This window comes from Pinus tabuliformis, chromosome X, assembly GCF_031772625.1.
Source record: "Pinus tabuliformis cultivar Carrire ecotype Pingquan chromosome X, CPIR1, whole genome shotgun sequence".
Classification (NCBI taxonomy): Eukaryota; Viridiplantae; Streptophyta; class Pinopsida; order Pinales; family Pinaceae; genus Pinus; species Pinus tabuliformis.
The window spans coordinates 211,478,268-211,494,975 of NC_142308.1; positions in this window are offsets into that span (position 1 = coordinate 211,478,268).

A 16,708-nucleotide genomic window follows, 5' to 3' on the forward strand; every position below is an offset into this window, starting at 1 on the left:
TGGTTTTCACCGAGCTAATTTCAGAGCTGCCTTGTGGAGAGGATACTATTTATGAGGAAAGTTTTCCCGACGAACATTTATTCCTCATCTCTTCACTTGACCCTTGGTATGGAGATATCATTGTCTATCTCCAGACTTCGAGGTTTCCCTCCACTTTCTCTAAGGATGAACATCGGAAATTACGTCACCTAGCCAAAAATTATGTTATCATTGGTGATACATTATATCATTGAGGGGTTGATTCAATCCTTTGGCGTTGTTTAATGTTAGAGGAAGCAGAGTCAGTGCTAAATTACTGCTATAGTGGAGCTTGTGGTGGTCATCTATCAGGGCTTGCTACAGCCAAACGCATCTTGTGTGAAGGCTATTTTTGGCCTTCGCTCTTTAAAGACTATGTTAAAGCAGTCAAACGCTGTCACCCCTATCAAATCTATACTTGAAAGATGTGTGCCCATTCAGCTCCTCTTTTTCCTATTGTCACTGTCGGTCCATTTACTAATTGGGGTATCTATTTTACAACTTGTAATCCGCCTTCAACGGCGAATCACATGTACATTATCGTGGCTGTAGACTACTTTACGAAGTGGGCCGAGGCCATGCCCACTTATAAAAAAAATAGTGACATGGCAGAATTGTTCCTTTTTAATCATATTATCTCAAGATTTGATTCTCGAGAGAGATTGTCACTGATCATGGTAGTCATTTCCAGAATCAACTGATGTCTGAATTGGCTCTCAAATTGGGTTTCCGGTAGGAGCATTCGTCTCCTTATTATCCTCAGGCCAATGGATAGGTCGAGGCAGTCAAAAAAACTCTTAAGACGATCCTGCAATGGACAATCGACAAAAATCGGTCCAATTGGCATCTTATGTTGTATCCGACTCTTTGGGCATACCGGACCTCCGTGAAGACTGCTACTGGTTTTACACCTTTTTAGTTAGTTTATGGGATGGAATCTATCTTCCCTATTGAATGTGAAATTCCATCTCTTAAGTTAGCTGTTGAGCTCCTTCCAGAGATTTCAAGTCTCGAATAGTGCCTCCTTCATTTGGAACATCTCGATGAACAGCGTCGACATGCTGTCACAATGAATGAGGCTCATAAGAAAAGGGTTAAAACGCAGTATGATAAAGCTATCTGTCCTCAAGTCTTTTCTGAAGGTGACCTTGTCTTGGTATATGACCAAGATAAGGACACCTTGGGGGCAGGCAATTTTAAGCCTATGTGGTATGGTCACTTCATTATTAAACGAGTTTTAGAAAAAGGGTCATATGAGTTAATCAATTTTGAGGGAAACAAGTTGGCAGAGCCCCAAAACGAGCTCTACCTAACAAAGTACTTTGCTTAAGTAGGAGTTAGGCAATGGCTTCTTTGTACATTATGTATATTTGTACGTATCTCATCGAGAGTTTTTGATATCAACACTTTTTGGTCTGCTGTGGCAGTTTTTGATGGATGACTTGGTCTATTTTGGGTTCGCCGATGGTGCTAGTCGGCACACTCGGAATCTCGCTTCCGTAGCTTGTGTACTCTACTATCCAACTGGTCAATTGATGGTATCAAGGGGCGTATGCATTGGTCCCACTCCAAATAACATGGCTGAGTATATTGTCGTCATTAATTGACTATCCGAGGCAATTTCTTATGGAATCGACTTGTTGGTAGTTTATCTTGATTCACAATTGATAATGTCACAATTGAACAACATTTGTCGAGTAAGGGATCCATGTTTATTTCGCCAGTATTTAAGGGTGAGGTTGTTACAAAGATTATTTACTTATATTAATTATTTTCACATTCCAAGATCTCATAATTGGTTAGATGATTCTATTGCTAATCAAGCATTAGACTGGCACATCAATCATTCATCACAATAAAATCAGGCATCAAAAAGTCGAACTGTATATATATATATATATATATATATATATATATATATATATATATATATATATATATATATATATATATATATATATATATATATATATATATATATATATATATATATATATATATATATATATATATATATATATATATATATATATATATATATATATATATATATATATATATATCGTAAGGCATCTCGAGTGTACATAAGTCTGTCCAAAAATATACAAAATTGGGACTCAAATTCCCATAATCATGTCTGGTATCTCTAACGCCCTAGCTCAGGATGAGCGGCTAAGTAGGCAACTACTGCATTGGCCACATGCCTAAAAGTGCGAGCCTAGTCACGTGGCATGCCAACCACATGACGCTGCATATCCTCAGGAAGGTCCTCTACAGCAACCATCGGTACTCGGTGAGTTACTCTCACCAAGTGTCGCTGAAGAGTATGTAGAAGTCATTATGTATCAACAGCCACCTCTTCGGCTCCTCGACTGCGCCGTCCATGCCGCAGGAACCCATCTGGTCGTACCAGCCTAATATCTGGAACATGATCATCATATTAGTCATTTGAATCCCATCAAAAACATTTTTCAAAATTCATTATTATATTTGAAAAATCCAAAAAAATCATAAAATAAAAAATATTTACCAATGTCGCCCCATGCTGCAGTCGGTGGTAACGCTAGATCAGGATCTCCTCGGAAATTCAACCCAGCATAAGGGTAGTCATCTATGGCGATGATCTGTTGATCCCACCAGGTAAAGAATTCATCGTCAAATGTAGTCTGTGGGACGTCCCCACCCCCTAGATGTTTCATCAAGTCCACCCACCTGCCCATGCGTGGATCTCGTGGGGTCCTGATGGAAACTACTACCCTAGGGAGGAGTGCTAGGACCCTCTCCAAAAAGAGAGAACACAAAATAGTCCCATATACAAAGTTTTTGGTCTTCCCCCTCTTGATAGAAATGAGCTAGCTCTTCATGCTAGCCAGAAGAGGAGTACACCAGTCAAATATAGTGGTGAGACAGTCAACTGCCATGCTCATGGTTAGCCGTGTTTCCTGGTGCAGAGAAGCTGATCCCTTGACTTGAGCTATGGTGAATAGGATTATCCTCAGTGGTAAACTCACCACATGTGTGATGGAAATTTGACTTCCAACCTTTTTTAGATGTCTCGGGCAATATATCTGTACGTAGTCCCGATCGAGAGACTACTCCGTGTCCTGGCCCGGGAATGTACTACCTCTCCCTTTTGGGAAAGGCTCGTGATGAAATACATATCTTCCACTTCTATCCTGAGTGGCATCTAGTCAGTCATAAAGGCATCCTCCTTGATATTCCAGTAATCAATGAGCATCTCAAGCAGACGTGTGTTTGCTTTCATATTCGGTAGTTTAAAGAATTTAAGCAAACCACATCCCCGTAGGGCATCCAAAGCATCAGGATCATTCATGACCTCATCATCCACTGTGGTATGCTCTCTTTCTTGCCAAGTGACTGGAATCCTGAAGAAAAAATGATTTTAAACCATTAGTTTTTTTTGTTTAAAATGTTCACGACGTATACGTGGGTCCCTTTGCACACAATTGTGTATAGGGCCCGCGTGTACGCGAGTTTTGTATTACCAACCCACATATACGTCGTGGTGAAATTTTTGGCAAAAAATTCAACGGTAAAAAATTAATTAAAAATTCTAAAACTAGTCACAATGGATTGCAAGACAGGTATAAGAGTTACCAGGAGGTTTTTGAAGAATCTGAACGGTTAAATTTGGCGTATGGAAAGTTTTCTCCTTTTGCTCCACTTCTCTACTCTCAAACTCAAATGGTGAAATGGTGAGTCCAAAAACTCTTTTATAGGTTTTGAAAATGCAAAATTTTTTCCAAATTTTATTTTGTTTGGCCTCATGTGACTTTTAACTTGGGAGCTTGGAATGTCGAGAATGGTTTGATTTTGAGGACATTTTGGACATTTTTCGACAGTTTCGAGACAGTTCCATGACTGCTGACCCGTCATGGCAGGTATCATTTTTTCACTAGCATATAGGTTAGGGAAGCCATTTTTCCGTTGCATTATGCATACTAGACTCCATTTTTCGATACATCTGCCATAGAGTCGATCCCATCGTGTTATGGTTTGTAAGCCATCTTCACTCGCCGATTTTTTTAAATCATGACACGATAGTAGAAGCCATCCTTTACATGGGCATCGTAGTTAGCACCTCACTAACATTTGTTGCCCATGCTGCTCCGATCTGAGTAGGCTCGGGAGTCGTCTTTAGTCCCGCCATGACTTATGCAATGAAGACTCATTCCTCTTTGCTACTTCGCTTCGTTCTGGCCTTATACCTTGGAGGCTCCTTTGTGTTGAGTTGTAATACTACATTGCATTTTGACCATTTGCACCTTTTGGCCTTGAGCTGACTTCACTTGGACTCGTGTTTAAGCCAACTTTTGAGCATGCCAACTGCAAAATCAAACTTGCATACCTTTAACATCTGTAACTTGACGCACCTTGACCCATGGAAGGAACACACCTTTGAGTGTCACTTACCAGTTTTCACCTCCCTGCATTGAGCATAGGAATGTTCCAATCCCAGGAACTAGATCATCCGTTTCACCGACACTTGTTCCTTCCACTGTACTATAGAATTCTTTTATTCTTTTTCTAGCTTATAAGAAAAATACAAAAAAACATTATATATTCCAAAAAAAGAGCAGGAACGGGACAATAGTTCCATTTATTGTTGGCAGCTAGAGTCAGTCGTGTCAACCTTGAACAAAGCACTCAAAACAAAGTCTCCTCCATTTGGGCGGGATTTAGTTTGACTTAGGTACACCTTAACCTTGTTATTGAGTCAGTTCTCCCCTGATTGGTTATCTCTTCCAATCATATGGAGGGTTCGTTTGTGCCTCCTGCATGACGAAATTATACAGAGTCATCATATGTTGCCATATAGTTACATTGAGTTGTGCTTTTGTTCAAGGGAAGTTAGCCTGAGTCGGCCTCTCTGCGGTGTCTCTTGACTCATTTTTCAGTCGGCCATCCCTGGTTTTCAGTATCATGTCTATCATCACATCAGTTATATTGGTCCTTCACTCGTGCCGGTTCGAGAAGGTCTCCATTGACTTCTCGCTGGCGGGTCTTGTCCTTATTGACGACGACATCCTGCTCTAAGGACAGACCTAGAGCTGCGCCCTGGCCCTATTTTCATTATTGATAGGTCACCTTGTGCTCAGCATCGATCAGTATCATGGATCTTTGACTGAGTGGTTTCCCTTGTGTTCGACATCAGCTTACATTATCACACATTGGGATTTGTGTAGTACCTTGGTTTCCATTTGACCCTATTGGTGGATACCTCGCCTCTGTGTTAGCTTCCATTATGGGTTGGTTCACAGGGTTTCTGCCATGCGATAACCACATCTTGTGTATGCTAGAAACGTACTTCGGTCAGGTTACTACATCTCTTTCATCTGATTCCTTCCACGTTATTGGCCTAGAGGTTACACTCGCGCTAGAATGATGAAGGATTCCTTAATTCCTTCCTTCTAGCAGATCTTTCCCTATTAACTCCAACTCATTTCTCTGGGGCAAAGATCTAGAGTCCATTTTGTAGTACCTTGGGGTTTGCAGTCATCAGTGGAAAATCCTTCACTATCAACAGTGGGAAACCATTATTGTCTCCTGATCGATAGATTATTACAGGTGTTCGACTCCAGCTCATCTATTCACACTTGTTAGATTGTACTGGGTACCTTGACGCTCATTATCATTATTGGTGAGTAGTCTCGCGTTTGTTAATGGTATACATCAATGACTAGTAATCAAACGATTTCTCACATGGTCGACTTCAGATCATTTATTCCTATGGTGTAGAAATGTACCACAGCGGTCGGTGAAAACCTCAAGTTGTGTTAGCATTCATTGGTTCACTTGAAAGTTGCTCCTGTTGCTGCTAGTTGATACCATTCCACTTTATATGTTGCAGTCAGTCATGCTGACATTCTATATGCTGGAACCTGAGTTTGCAGTGTAGTACCAGCCTATTCCATCATGTTCAGTTGGCACCTTTTGTGATCATTTTTCGATATCAGTGATCCGATTCATCCTTCAGCATCATTGACATTCTGATATGTGATATTCAGACATGTACTTGTTTGATTATGATCAGATGATCCATTATGTTTTTCCAGTTCTTTATACTTGTATACTTAGTGGATCTGCTTGTACTTGATATGTGGACATGGGTTTCTTTTTCTGATCATGGGTATGCCCGCCTCAGACAATATTTCTTTTTGATCTCCTTTTGTGGCTTGGCAAGATGAACTCTGGTGAGGTCCTTCTTAGTTTTTGACAGATTTCCTTTCCATGTACTTGCTTAATACATTTCGGCCATCATGTACCCCTTCTGACCTCATATATTAGGGGGAATCTGTTATAGCTCCAAATCCCACTCTTATGGTTTGTGATGCTGCACCCATGGCCTAGGGCAACCCCTCCTTCTAGACCTAGTCCAAAATCTAAAAAATAGTGTCTTATTCCCTATACGCAACATTTCCGTGAGCTAAACACGTGTATATGTGGGTATGTGTATACCCAACCCATGTATATGTCTTAAAACACTTAAAAAAATTAAATCTCCTTAATTTCGGGCGGAGATCACAGGTTTTACTTGCTGATCACCTATTAGTGCCCGTGGCCCAACTGTTCCCAACGAATTCCCAACTAAAAAACTACTATGGGAGAAGTATAAAAAGGCTTCAATGGGAAGGCCTAAGGGAGGAGAGAGGAGAGAGGAGAGAGAAAGGTTATTATGCTAAGATTTCCCTGACCAAGTTTGAAGATCCTTGTGCCTCCTGCACTTCCCCCATTTTTACAGGAAACACTTGTTTCCTTGTGTGATGATGTGCATCTACTACTTGTCATATCATGGAGTAAGTCATGGAAGGGGTTTGTTAAAGGCTTGACATTGGACGAATCCGGAGGACGGTTCTGCTTGGAGCCTGTGAAAGGACGACGCAGGTGAAATTGTTCCTTTCTGTACTTTATTTGTCTATAATAAAAGAAACACATGTCTTTGTTCCTGATATAAATCTTCTTCATGTTTATGATATTCGTGTTAGAATTCATATGTGAATGGTTGTTTAATTGCATAACTAACTACCTTTCTTTATAACATGAAGATAGTTTCTTTATAATGTTTAGTCCATATACTACTATACTTTGTTGAATTCATCGTTTTGTAGGTCAAAGGAGCAAAAGGAACTCCAAGAAGGGTTTGGACCCTGGAAGGACCTTCTCAAACATAGGACCTCAGGTACACCCCTTATCGTAGAGTTTGCTTATATTAGCATTATGGCTGTATGGAATGTGTGTTTCTCAGTATAGACAACTTTCAGTCTGCTAGGGTATCAGCTGAAGACCCTAGGGAAACTTTTCCCTTAACAATTAGGTATAAAAGATTGGTTAGGTTTGTCAAGATATTTGCAGTAACTACATATCATGGTCTAAAGTTAGACAATGGCTTCTTGGGAAAGTAACTGCAATTAACTATAACATTGCAAGGAAAAGTACCTAATTATATTTTTTCTATTCATTTTATATGAATGAAATCGGTATTTTATCCATGATGGTAACCAAAATTATTTTTGTGTATGCATTAGATGGCCTTCTTGATAGTGTAGCATCATGGAATAAAAGACCTATAAGTGTTTTGAGCCTTAGGTTTAGTTGTTACAATTATCATGGATTTGATATTCACATTTAGCTTGAAACTGATAACTGCACATTCAGAGATCCCATTAAACATGAGAACATTGAATATCAAAGCTTCTAGGGTGTAGTTTTATTTAATATTGAAATCGAAGACAGACATCAACTAGAGACCTTGAAACAACAAGTAGTTCATTCGTAATTTTTATCAGGGTCAACTTTCACATACAAAAATGCATTCTTAATCAGATTGATTAGATGATTGACTTGGGGAGTAATACACCTGTATGATTATGTGTAACACAAATGAAATAAAAGGTGCAAAATAGAGGCCCACTTACTCAAAAATAATTTGGAGAGCAAAATATTTCAATGAAATCCTCTTTAAAGATTCTTGAATTCTTGCACCGTTATCCTCAAAATGTTTTTAATTGGCACAACAAATTCTCATGTGAAGAATTACCCATCGATGATTTTGTTCTAAGGTAGAACTCTATCTACTCATTCATGTTTCTTGTTTTCACTGGCTTCAAATTCAGCCCTCCATCACCACACAAAAGGAAATCATACTAAAATAGAACATTAATGACAGGTAAGGAACATGATCTCAACTACCTTAAGGATGTCCAAGGTGAAATACATTTTTGAAAGGAATCAACAAGTGCTTTGTAAGCTGAGTTTGAAATTGCTATAGAAACCAGAGTCCCTACCTGTTCTCTTGGATGTGAATGATCCAAGCTACTCCCAAACTCCCTCTTGTTTGAGGAATTACATGCTACTGAACAATTTATGTTCCCATATTCAAACTGAATGAGAAATTTTCAACAAGAATCTCTCATTGTCCCATCATAGTATCATTAGATCAAGTAGAAATGCCATTAGATTCTTAAAAGGTGTTCCTTGTTCTTTCATCCCATATTTTGACATAAATTAGCTTCTCTGGAAGAGATAGAATGAATAAATGCCTCGCAGTGATTTAATCGAAAAACATAGGATGATTTAATGACTCTACAAACTTCAGGCGAATCATATTTCTGATGTGGCTCCAAAGGATGAGAAATGTTGAATGGAATATTTGAAAAAATATTTTTAAGCAAATCTCTAGGAAACGTTTTCCTACCTGGAAATATATGGAGCCCTAACAAGCCAAGTTGTTGAACCGCGTTCTTAGTAGATCTTGCATTTCCACTATCGACCATCAGAAAAAATAAACTTGAAGAAGAAATAGCCTTGGTAACATTTTCCCACACTCCAAGTAGATGCTTATCCACTTGGGAGATGATGGAATTATCATATCTTCCTCCCCTCACATGCTTCATAAGCCTAAAAATTTCAGTAAGTTCATTTCCTCGATCCTCTGTAAATACCTTTCTCTGAGAAACAAGGTGAGCAAGAACCAAATCATCCAAACCTGCACTAAAACCATCGAAGGATAAAAAAAAATGTTCAACTAAATTCAGGCACATCACTACCGCTCATAGACATTTACACTTAACAATTGCATTAAAAATTTTAGTCAAATAACTCAACAATTGGGTTTTATCACCACTGGATAATATTATTTCACCATTTCTTATGAGAAACCCATTCTTCTCACAGTTAAATTCTGGAGGTAAACTCATGTCAAGAAGTTGGCTAATTGTCTAAAAAGACCCTCCATGCACTTTAGATTCTGCTGGTTCAGGAAATTTTTTAGAAGTCTACATTCATAGTTCGTTCAGTGTGGTTTTATCTAGCATAGATTTTCTAGATAGAAGCTTGGAAGCCAACAATGTATCTACTATTAACACTCAGTGTTGTTTGCCTCTCCACAATGGGAACTAAACATTTTCTTTATCCAAACTTAGAAGCTAAGAAAGCTCAGCTTGAGATTTTAAAGATTGCGGATAAAAAACATGAATGCCATCCCCATCAAAATTTGCGCCAAGTGGCCAACATATGAGAGGGTTAATAATAATTGTAGAGCCTGGATGTATGTATGATTTTAATGCCTCCAATGAATTTTTGTGGATACTTGAAGGATGATTAATCAAAACAAAATCCCCATCATGAAGTCCATGGTTAATCACTTCACCGATTTCAAATTTCTTCATTGTCTTTCCAAATTCATTTTGAACAAAACTTACCTCCTTAGTCAACATAGGTTCTACACTGTCCCTTTTGTATAATTTTCTGAAATGTTTCCCTACTGTAAACATTTACACACTCCACACATGTTCCTCTCTTGGCTATTTCTATAGATATACCAATTTCAATTACCCTTCTATATGCATTTCCAATGACAATACATTGAGATGATATATTACAACTCTTAAACACTAAACAATTAACACTAAATCTCAAAGGGATTCACCTATCATAGTTTTTGAGCTACAAGGACAATAAAAGGAATATAATGTAGATAGAGGAATGAATAATGTAATTTACATAGAAGGGAACCCATATTACCTGAATGTTTCAACAAGTGTGAATGATATCTTGGAGGTACATCCTTGAAGAATATAACATCCTCTTGAATCCAATACTTTCTCAGTACATCATAAAGGAACTCACTTGAAAAAGTTGCAGCTGCACTATAAGGAATATCATTGAAAAGCAGTTCCTTGCTACCACTACTAAAACAATTCTCATCCACTTGCTTTCCTATAACCATGAACATGATGAAAATGGACAATTGACTGAAACTAACATAAAAGGGTGTTGCATATTACATGAATTCTTCAATAAGACTCAATGGTATAGTATTCTTATCCAAAGACAAATGTTCCACCATCATAACATATTCTTGTTGTAGCATCAATGGAATCATGATTATCAAAATCTATAATGAGCTTAAATTGATTTCCACCTAACCTCATAATTGAAATCAAACTGGATTTAGGCTGACGATAGATTCTTGGACTAAAATTTTGAAAAAAAAATCAATTTGCAGTCTTGTACATAAAACACAAAGGTACTTGTAACTTAAAGGAAGATGTGGTTGAGAAAATCAATTTCTTCTTGATGAAACATTCTCTATAGGTAGAAGGTAAAATGATTATTTCTTATACTAGTGAATGCTATGTGAAATAATTCCATGTCTACCATGAATAAATCTTCCTTTTGCATATAGAATATGAAAAATAGTTTATCACATATCCATTTTCTATTGTTTTTGCTTTAAAATTTAAAATATAAAAGAAGAGACAGAATCAAAACAGAAACTAATGCATTTTTTTTATTATCAATTATAATGGATTTGGTATTGGGATTTTCAAATTGGGTTTAGACTGACATTATATTCTTCCACTAAACATCCAAAAATAATAACATATTTACAGCCTTGTACATCAGATGCAAAGGTGTTTGTGACTTGAAGAGGGATGTGGTGGATTGACTCAATTTCTTAATGAAACATTCTCAAAAAGTCGAAGGTGAAATGATTGTTTCTCATACCAGTGTGAATGTTGTGTGAAGGAAACTCATGTCTACCATGGATAAATCTTTTTTTTGCGTGTAGAAGATGAAAACTAATTTATAGTGTGTGCATTTCCTATTGCATTTGCATTAAAAGATAAAAGATAAATGAACAAAGAGAATCAAAACATAAATTACTACATTTTGTGTCAATTATCATGGATTTGATATTCATATTTAGTTTGAAATTTCGAACTGCACAATTTTTAAAGAGATCTCATTAAACATGAGAACATTGCATATCAAAGATTCTAGGGTGTATTTTTCTTTAATATTAATGTTGAAGACAATTATCAACTAGAAACTTTGAAACAACAAGCAGTTCATTCACAATTTTTTATTAGGGTCAACCTTCAAATACAAAAATGCATTTTGAATCAAATTGGTTAGATGATTGACCTGGAGAGTAAGACACCTTTATGATTATGTGTAACAGAACTGAAACAAAAGGTGCAACATAGAGATCCACTTACTCAACAACAAATTGGAGGGAAAAATTATTTCAAATGAGTCCTCTTCAAACATTCTTGAATTCTTGTAGCTTTCTCCTCAAAATGTGTTTCATCAGCACAAAATCTTCTCGTGTGAATAATTTCATATCTATCATTTGGTTGTAAGCTAGAATTATATCTACTCATTAATGTTTCTTGTTGTCATTGGCTTAAAAATGAGCCCTCCCAATGTACAAAAGGAAATCATACTGAAATAGAAAATTAATGACAGGTAATGACCATGATCTCAACTACCTTAAGGATTTCCAAAGGGAAAATATGAATCAACAAGTTCTTTGTAATATGTGTTTGCAATTGTTGTAGTAGCTAGAGTCCCTACTTGTTCTCCTGGAGATGAATGATCCAAACTACTCCTAGAATCCATATTGTCTGAGGAATTACATGCTACTGAAAAGTTTATGTTTGCATATTCAAAATGAATGACAAATTTTCCACAAGCATCTTTGATAGTATCATCACATAGAATTGTCAAATCAAGTAGAAATGCCATTATATTGTTAAAAATAATTCCTAGTTCTTTCATTCCCATTTCCTGACAAAAAAGACCTTCTCTGGAAGAGATAGAATGAATAAATTCCTCGCAGTTATTTAATCCACAAACATAGGATGATTTAATGAGTCCAAAAACTTATAGGTGAATCATCTTTCTTGTGTGGATCCAAATGATGAGAACCATTGAATGGAAGACGTGAAAAAATATTTTTAATCCAATCTCTAGGAAACGTTTTCCTCGAAACATTTGAAGCCCTAACAAGCCAAGTTGTTGAATCGGTTTCTTAGTAGATCTCTCATTTCCACTGTGAACCATAAAAAAAAAGGAACTTGAAGAATAAATAGCCTTGGTAACATTTTCCCGCACTTCAAGTATATGTTTCTCCACTTGGGAAATGATGCCATTATCATATCTTCCTCCCCTCACATTCTTCATAAGCCTAGAAATTTCATTAAGTTCATTTCCTAGCTCTTCTATAGATATCTTTCTCTGAGGAACACAGAGAGAAAGAACCAAATCATCCAAACCTGCACTACAACCATTTAAGGTTAAAATTCAATAAAAAAAACTTTGAACTAAATTCAAACAATTCATTATCGCTCCTCGACCTTTTCATTTAACAATTGCATTAAAAATTTGAGTTAGATTACTTAGAAATTGTGTTTTATCACCATTGAAGAATAGTAATTTAGTGTTTCTTATGAGAAGCCCATTCTCCTCACAATTTAATTTTAAGGTAGATCCATCTGAAGAAGTTGACTCCCTGTCCAAAATGGCCCTCCATCATGCACTTTAGTGACTGTTGGTTCAGGCAAGGTTCCAAAAGTCCATAATGATAGCTAATTCAGTGTGGTTTTATCCAACATAGATTTTTTGGATAGAAGCTTGGAAACCAACAATGTATCTTTTTTCTTTCAACTAAAGAAATAACGTTTAGAGTAGCTTTGGGGTGTACATAGTCTTGCCTAGGATTGCTAACAACTATGGGAACCTAACCTCCCCGCCTAACTATTGGATCATATCCTCATGACTAACCAACCAACAATGTATCTACTATCAACACTCAGTGCTATGTTTGCCTCTCCACAATGGGAACTAAACATTTGTTGATCCACACTTAGAAGTTGCAAAAGCTCAGCTTGATATTCTAAAGATTGAGGATAAAAAACATGAATGAAATCCCCATCAAAATCTACACCAAGTGGCCAACTTATGAGAGGATTAATAATCACTATAGATCCCAAATGTATGTACATTTTTAATGCCTACAATGAATATTTTTGGACACTTGGAGGACAATTAATCAAAACAAAATCACCATCATGAAGTCCACGTTGATCACTTCACCAATTTCAACTTTCTTCACTGCATTTTTGAATGCATTTTGATGAAGGAGCATCTAGACTTAGCCAGCAATGTGATTGTATGTTCGCATGTTGTGGCTAACATGAAGTGAATTTGATTGACCTGAGTGGTCAAATCAATTCTTAGTAGAGAGGGTTGGACCTCTCGAATTTATCTCTACTTCAATTATTGTAATAATTGTATTATTTTTTGAATAGGAAATAGGTTGTTATGATAGGTGTGTACCATATCTTGAGAATAGGGATATAAATTATTGAATTGATAAAAATAGACATTGAGTTGTCGATGCAGTTAGAATAGGATTTGATCGATAAAAGAGGAAAAATGTAATGATAGAAGAGAGTGTGAGAGAGAATAGAGATAGAAATAGAGAGTAAAATAAACGTTGGTAAAAAAATCGATGTAATCAAGCCGAGAGGGCCAGGACCTTGTAACTCTTATTCGCTTGAATAAATTGATTTAAGTGTGGTGTTATGTGTTATTCTGGTTGATAAATCCATATGTGATTTGTGTATTGGTGGTTTAGACCTTAATTGGGTATTATCCTTTAGTTTATGCATTTTATTCATAGTCACAGTTAATTAGTACTAAGTGTTTTATTTCAAGATTAAGCTCTAAAACCTTTTTCGTTATAAAAGTATTCCCTTCAAAGTTCGGTATTGGGAATGTGGGCAGTATTCCAAAGAAGTAAGTGGTATATCGGGTGGAAAGAAAATGGTAAATGGTATTTTTTCAAATCATGCGACTAATCTAAGGGGTTGACACGTGGCACAGAGAAACCACATATTTTGCATGCTCTCGACCTGATATCTATCATGCTAGTTATCGCGTGATATAGTATGACAATAGTTCGATCTAGGCACATGAAATCAATGGCAGAGATTGGTCAGGTGAGTGGGACCCTCAATAAGATATCCATGCGCATACTCTGATTGAAATGCATTTCATTATTCAAGTAAAACATTATTTTGATTGTGGATTTCCACATAACTTGTAGGTTCTCCGCATCATTTAGTATCAGAGCCCAAGGATTAAGTTGTGCTACAACAAACATGCCACCTAGGAGAGGAGCTGGCATAGGTCAAGGGAGACCTGTAGCCAATGCAATCATGTTAGAAAATATTTGAAACCTACGTACATGGATGGAGACAATGGAAACTTCCCAAAGGAGAGAACCTAATGAAGGAGATGTCAGTGTTGTAGAGGAATCTTCTAAGGAAGAGGAAGATGATGAAAGAGAAGCTACGAAAGTTCTCAAAATGTTGGCCAAAATGAGTGGAAGACCAAAGGTGGAAATACCTTTGTATGACGGGAAGCTCAATGTAGAAGAATTGATGGAATGGATCAGTTCATTACACAAGTATTTTGACTATGAGGAGTTTGATGATAAAAGGAAGGTGAAATTCACATTTACTAGATTAAAGGGTCATGTAGCTATCTGGTGGGATGAACTACAAACATCCATAGAGAGAAAGGGGAAGCCGAAGATCAAACAGTGGGACAAAATGGTGAGTAGATTGAAAGGAAAATTCATGCCAAAGGATTATTAGCTAAATCTTTTTAGGCAATTACAAAATTCTAGGTAAAAAATAATGATTGTCAAAGAATTCACGGAAGAGTTTTATAAGTTGAGGATTAGAGCAGGACATGTAGAGGATGAAATAGAAAATGTAGGTAGATACATCAATGGCATGAGATATGACATACAAGATGAAATGAGTTTGTTGAGTCTGAAGACAATTGAAGATGTCTATCAAGCAGCTTTGAAGGCAGCGGAAAAGATGTTAAGGAAGCAAAGTTAGAGGAATAGAGGGAAAAGTCCAGCAAGAGGTAGAGGAGCTACCAGATCATTCTTCCAACACCCTCAAGGTGAAGCACGAGGTTCAAGTAGTATATCGCCACAGAGAGGAGACTTTGGTAGAGGGCGATTTGCACCCTAAGGAAGAGGCCGAGGGAGAGAAATTCAGTGTTACACATGCGGGGAATGGGGACATGGATCATGGGAATGTCATCATAATAAAGAAACAAATCAACGGAATGTGAATGTGGCTAAGGAAAAGGAAGAAAATCCTCAAATTGCAAGTAGGGAAGAATCACCCGAAGTAGGAGAATCCTTGTTATTGAAAAGGGTATTGCTTAAATCAGAAAATGAGGTAGGAGAACCAGCCCAAAGAAAGAATCTATTCAGAACTAGATGCAAGTCCAAAGGAAAATGTTGTAAAGTAATAATTGATAGTGGAAGCATTGATAACGTTGTTTCTACAGAATTGGTGGACAAGTTGGGATTAGTTAAAACAGTACACCTTACGCCTTCCAAAGTACCTTGACTACAAAAATGACATTAGCTTATTGTGATAGAATAATGCAAGGTAGAGATCTAGATTGGTATGTATAAGGATGTGATATTATGTGATATAATGCCAATGGATGTATGACATATATTGCTGGGAAGACCTTGGCAGTTTGATTAGAAAGCTATACATGATGGGAGAAGAAACACTTATACTGTAGAGAAGGTTGGAAATAAACATACACTACTGCCATTGAAGAATGAAGTAGACAAAGAAGCGCCTGGAAACAAAATTATGCTGATAAGTGGGAAAGAATTGTTGCAATAAGTCAAGAAGGATGAAAAGATACATTTTTTTGTCATAAGGAGACCTAAGGTGATGTTGAATTCCACAAATTTAGATGATTTATCTGAAGAAATCAAAACTCTGTTGAATTATTTTGCTGATATTATTGTGGATAAGTTTCCTAATTCATTACCACCAATCAGGAGTATTAGCCATCACATTGATCTAATACCTGGAGCAAGTTTACCAAATAAAGCAACGTATAGGTTAACTCCTCAAGAAAATGCAGAAGTTGGGAGACAAGTGCAGGAATTGACGGATAAGGGATTAATCAGAGAAAGCCTTAGTCCATGTGTTGTACCAACAGTGCTCAGTCCAAAGAAAGGTGGTGAATGGCACATGCATACTAATTCCAAAGCCATAAACAAGATTACTATCAGGTATGGATTTCCTTTACCACACATGGATGATTTGATGGATTGTTTAAGTGGGTCAAACTATTTCACTAAAACAGATCTAAAGAGTGGATACCATCAAATAAGGATTAGAGAAGGAGATGAATGGAAGGCTACAATTAAAACAAATAGTGGGTTGTATGAGTGGTTAGTGATGCCTTTTGGACTTACTAATGCACCTATCACATTCATGAGATTAATGAATGAAGTCTTGAAGGAATAATCAGGAAAAATTTT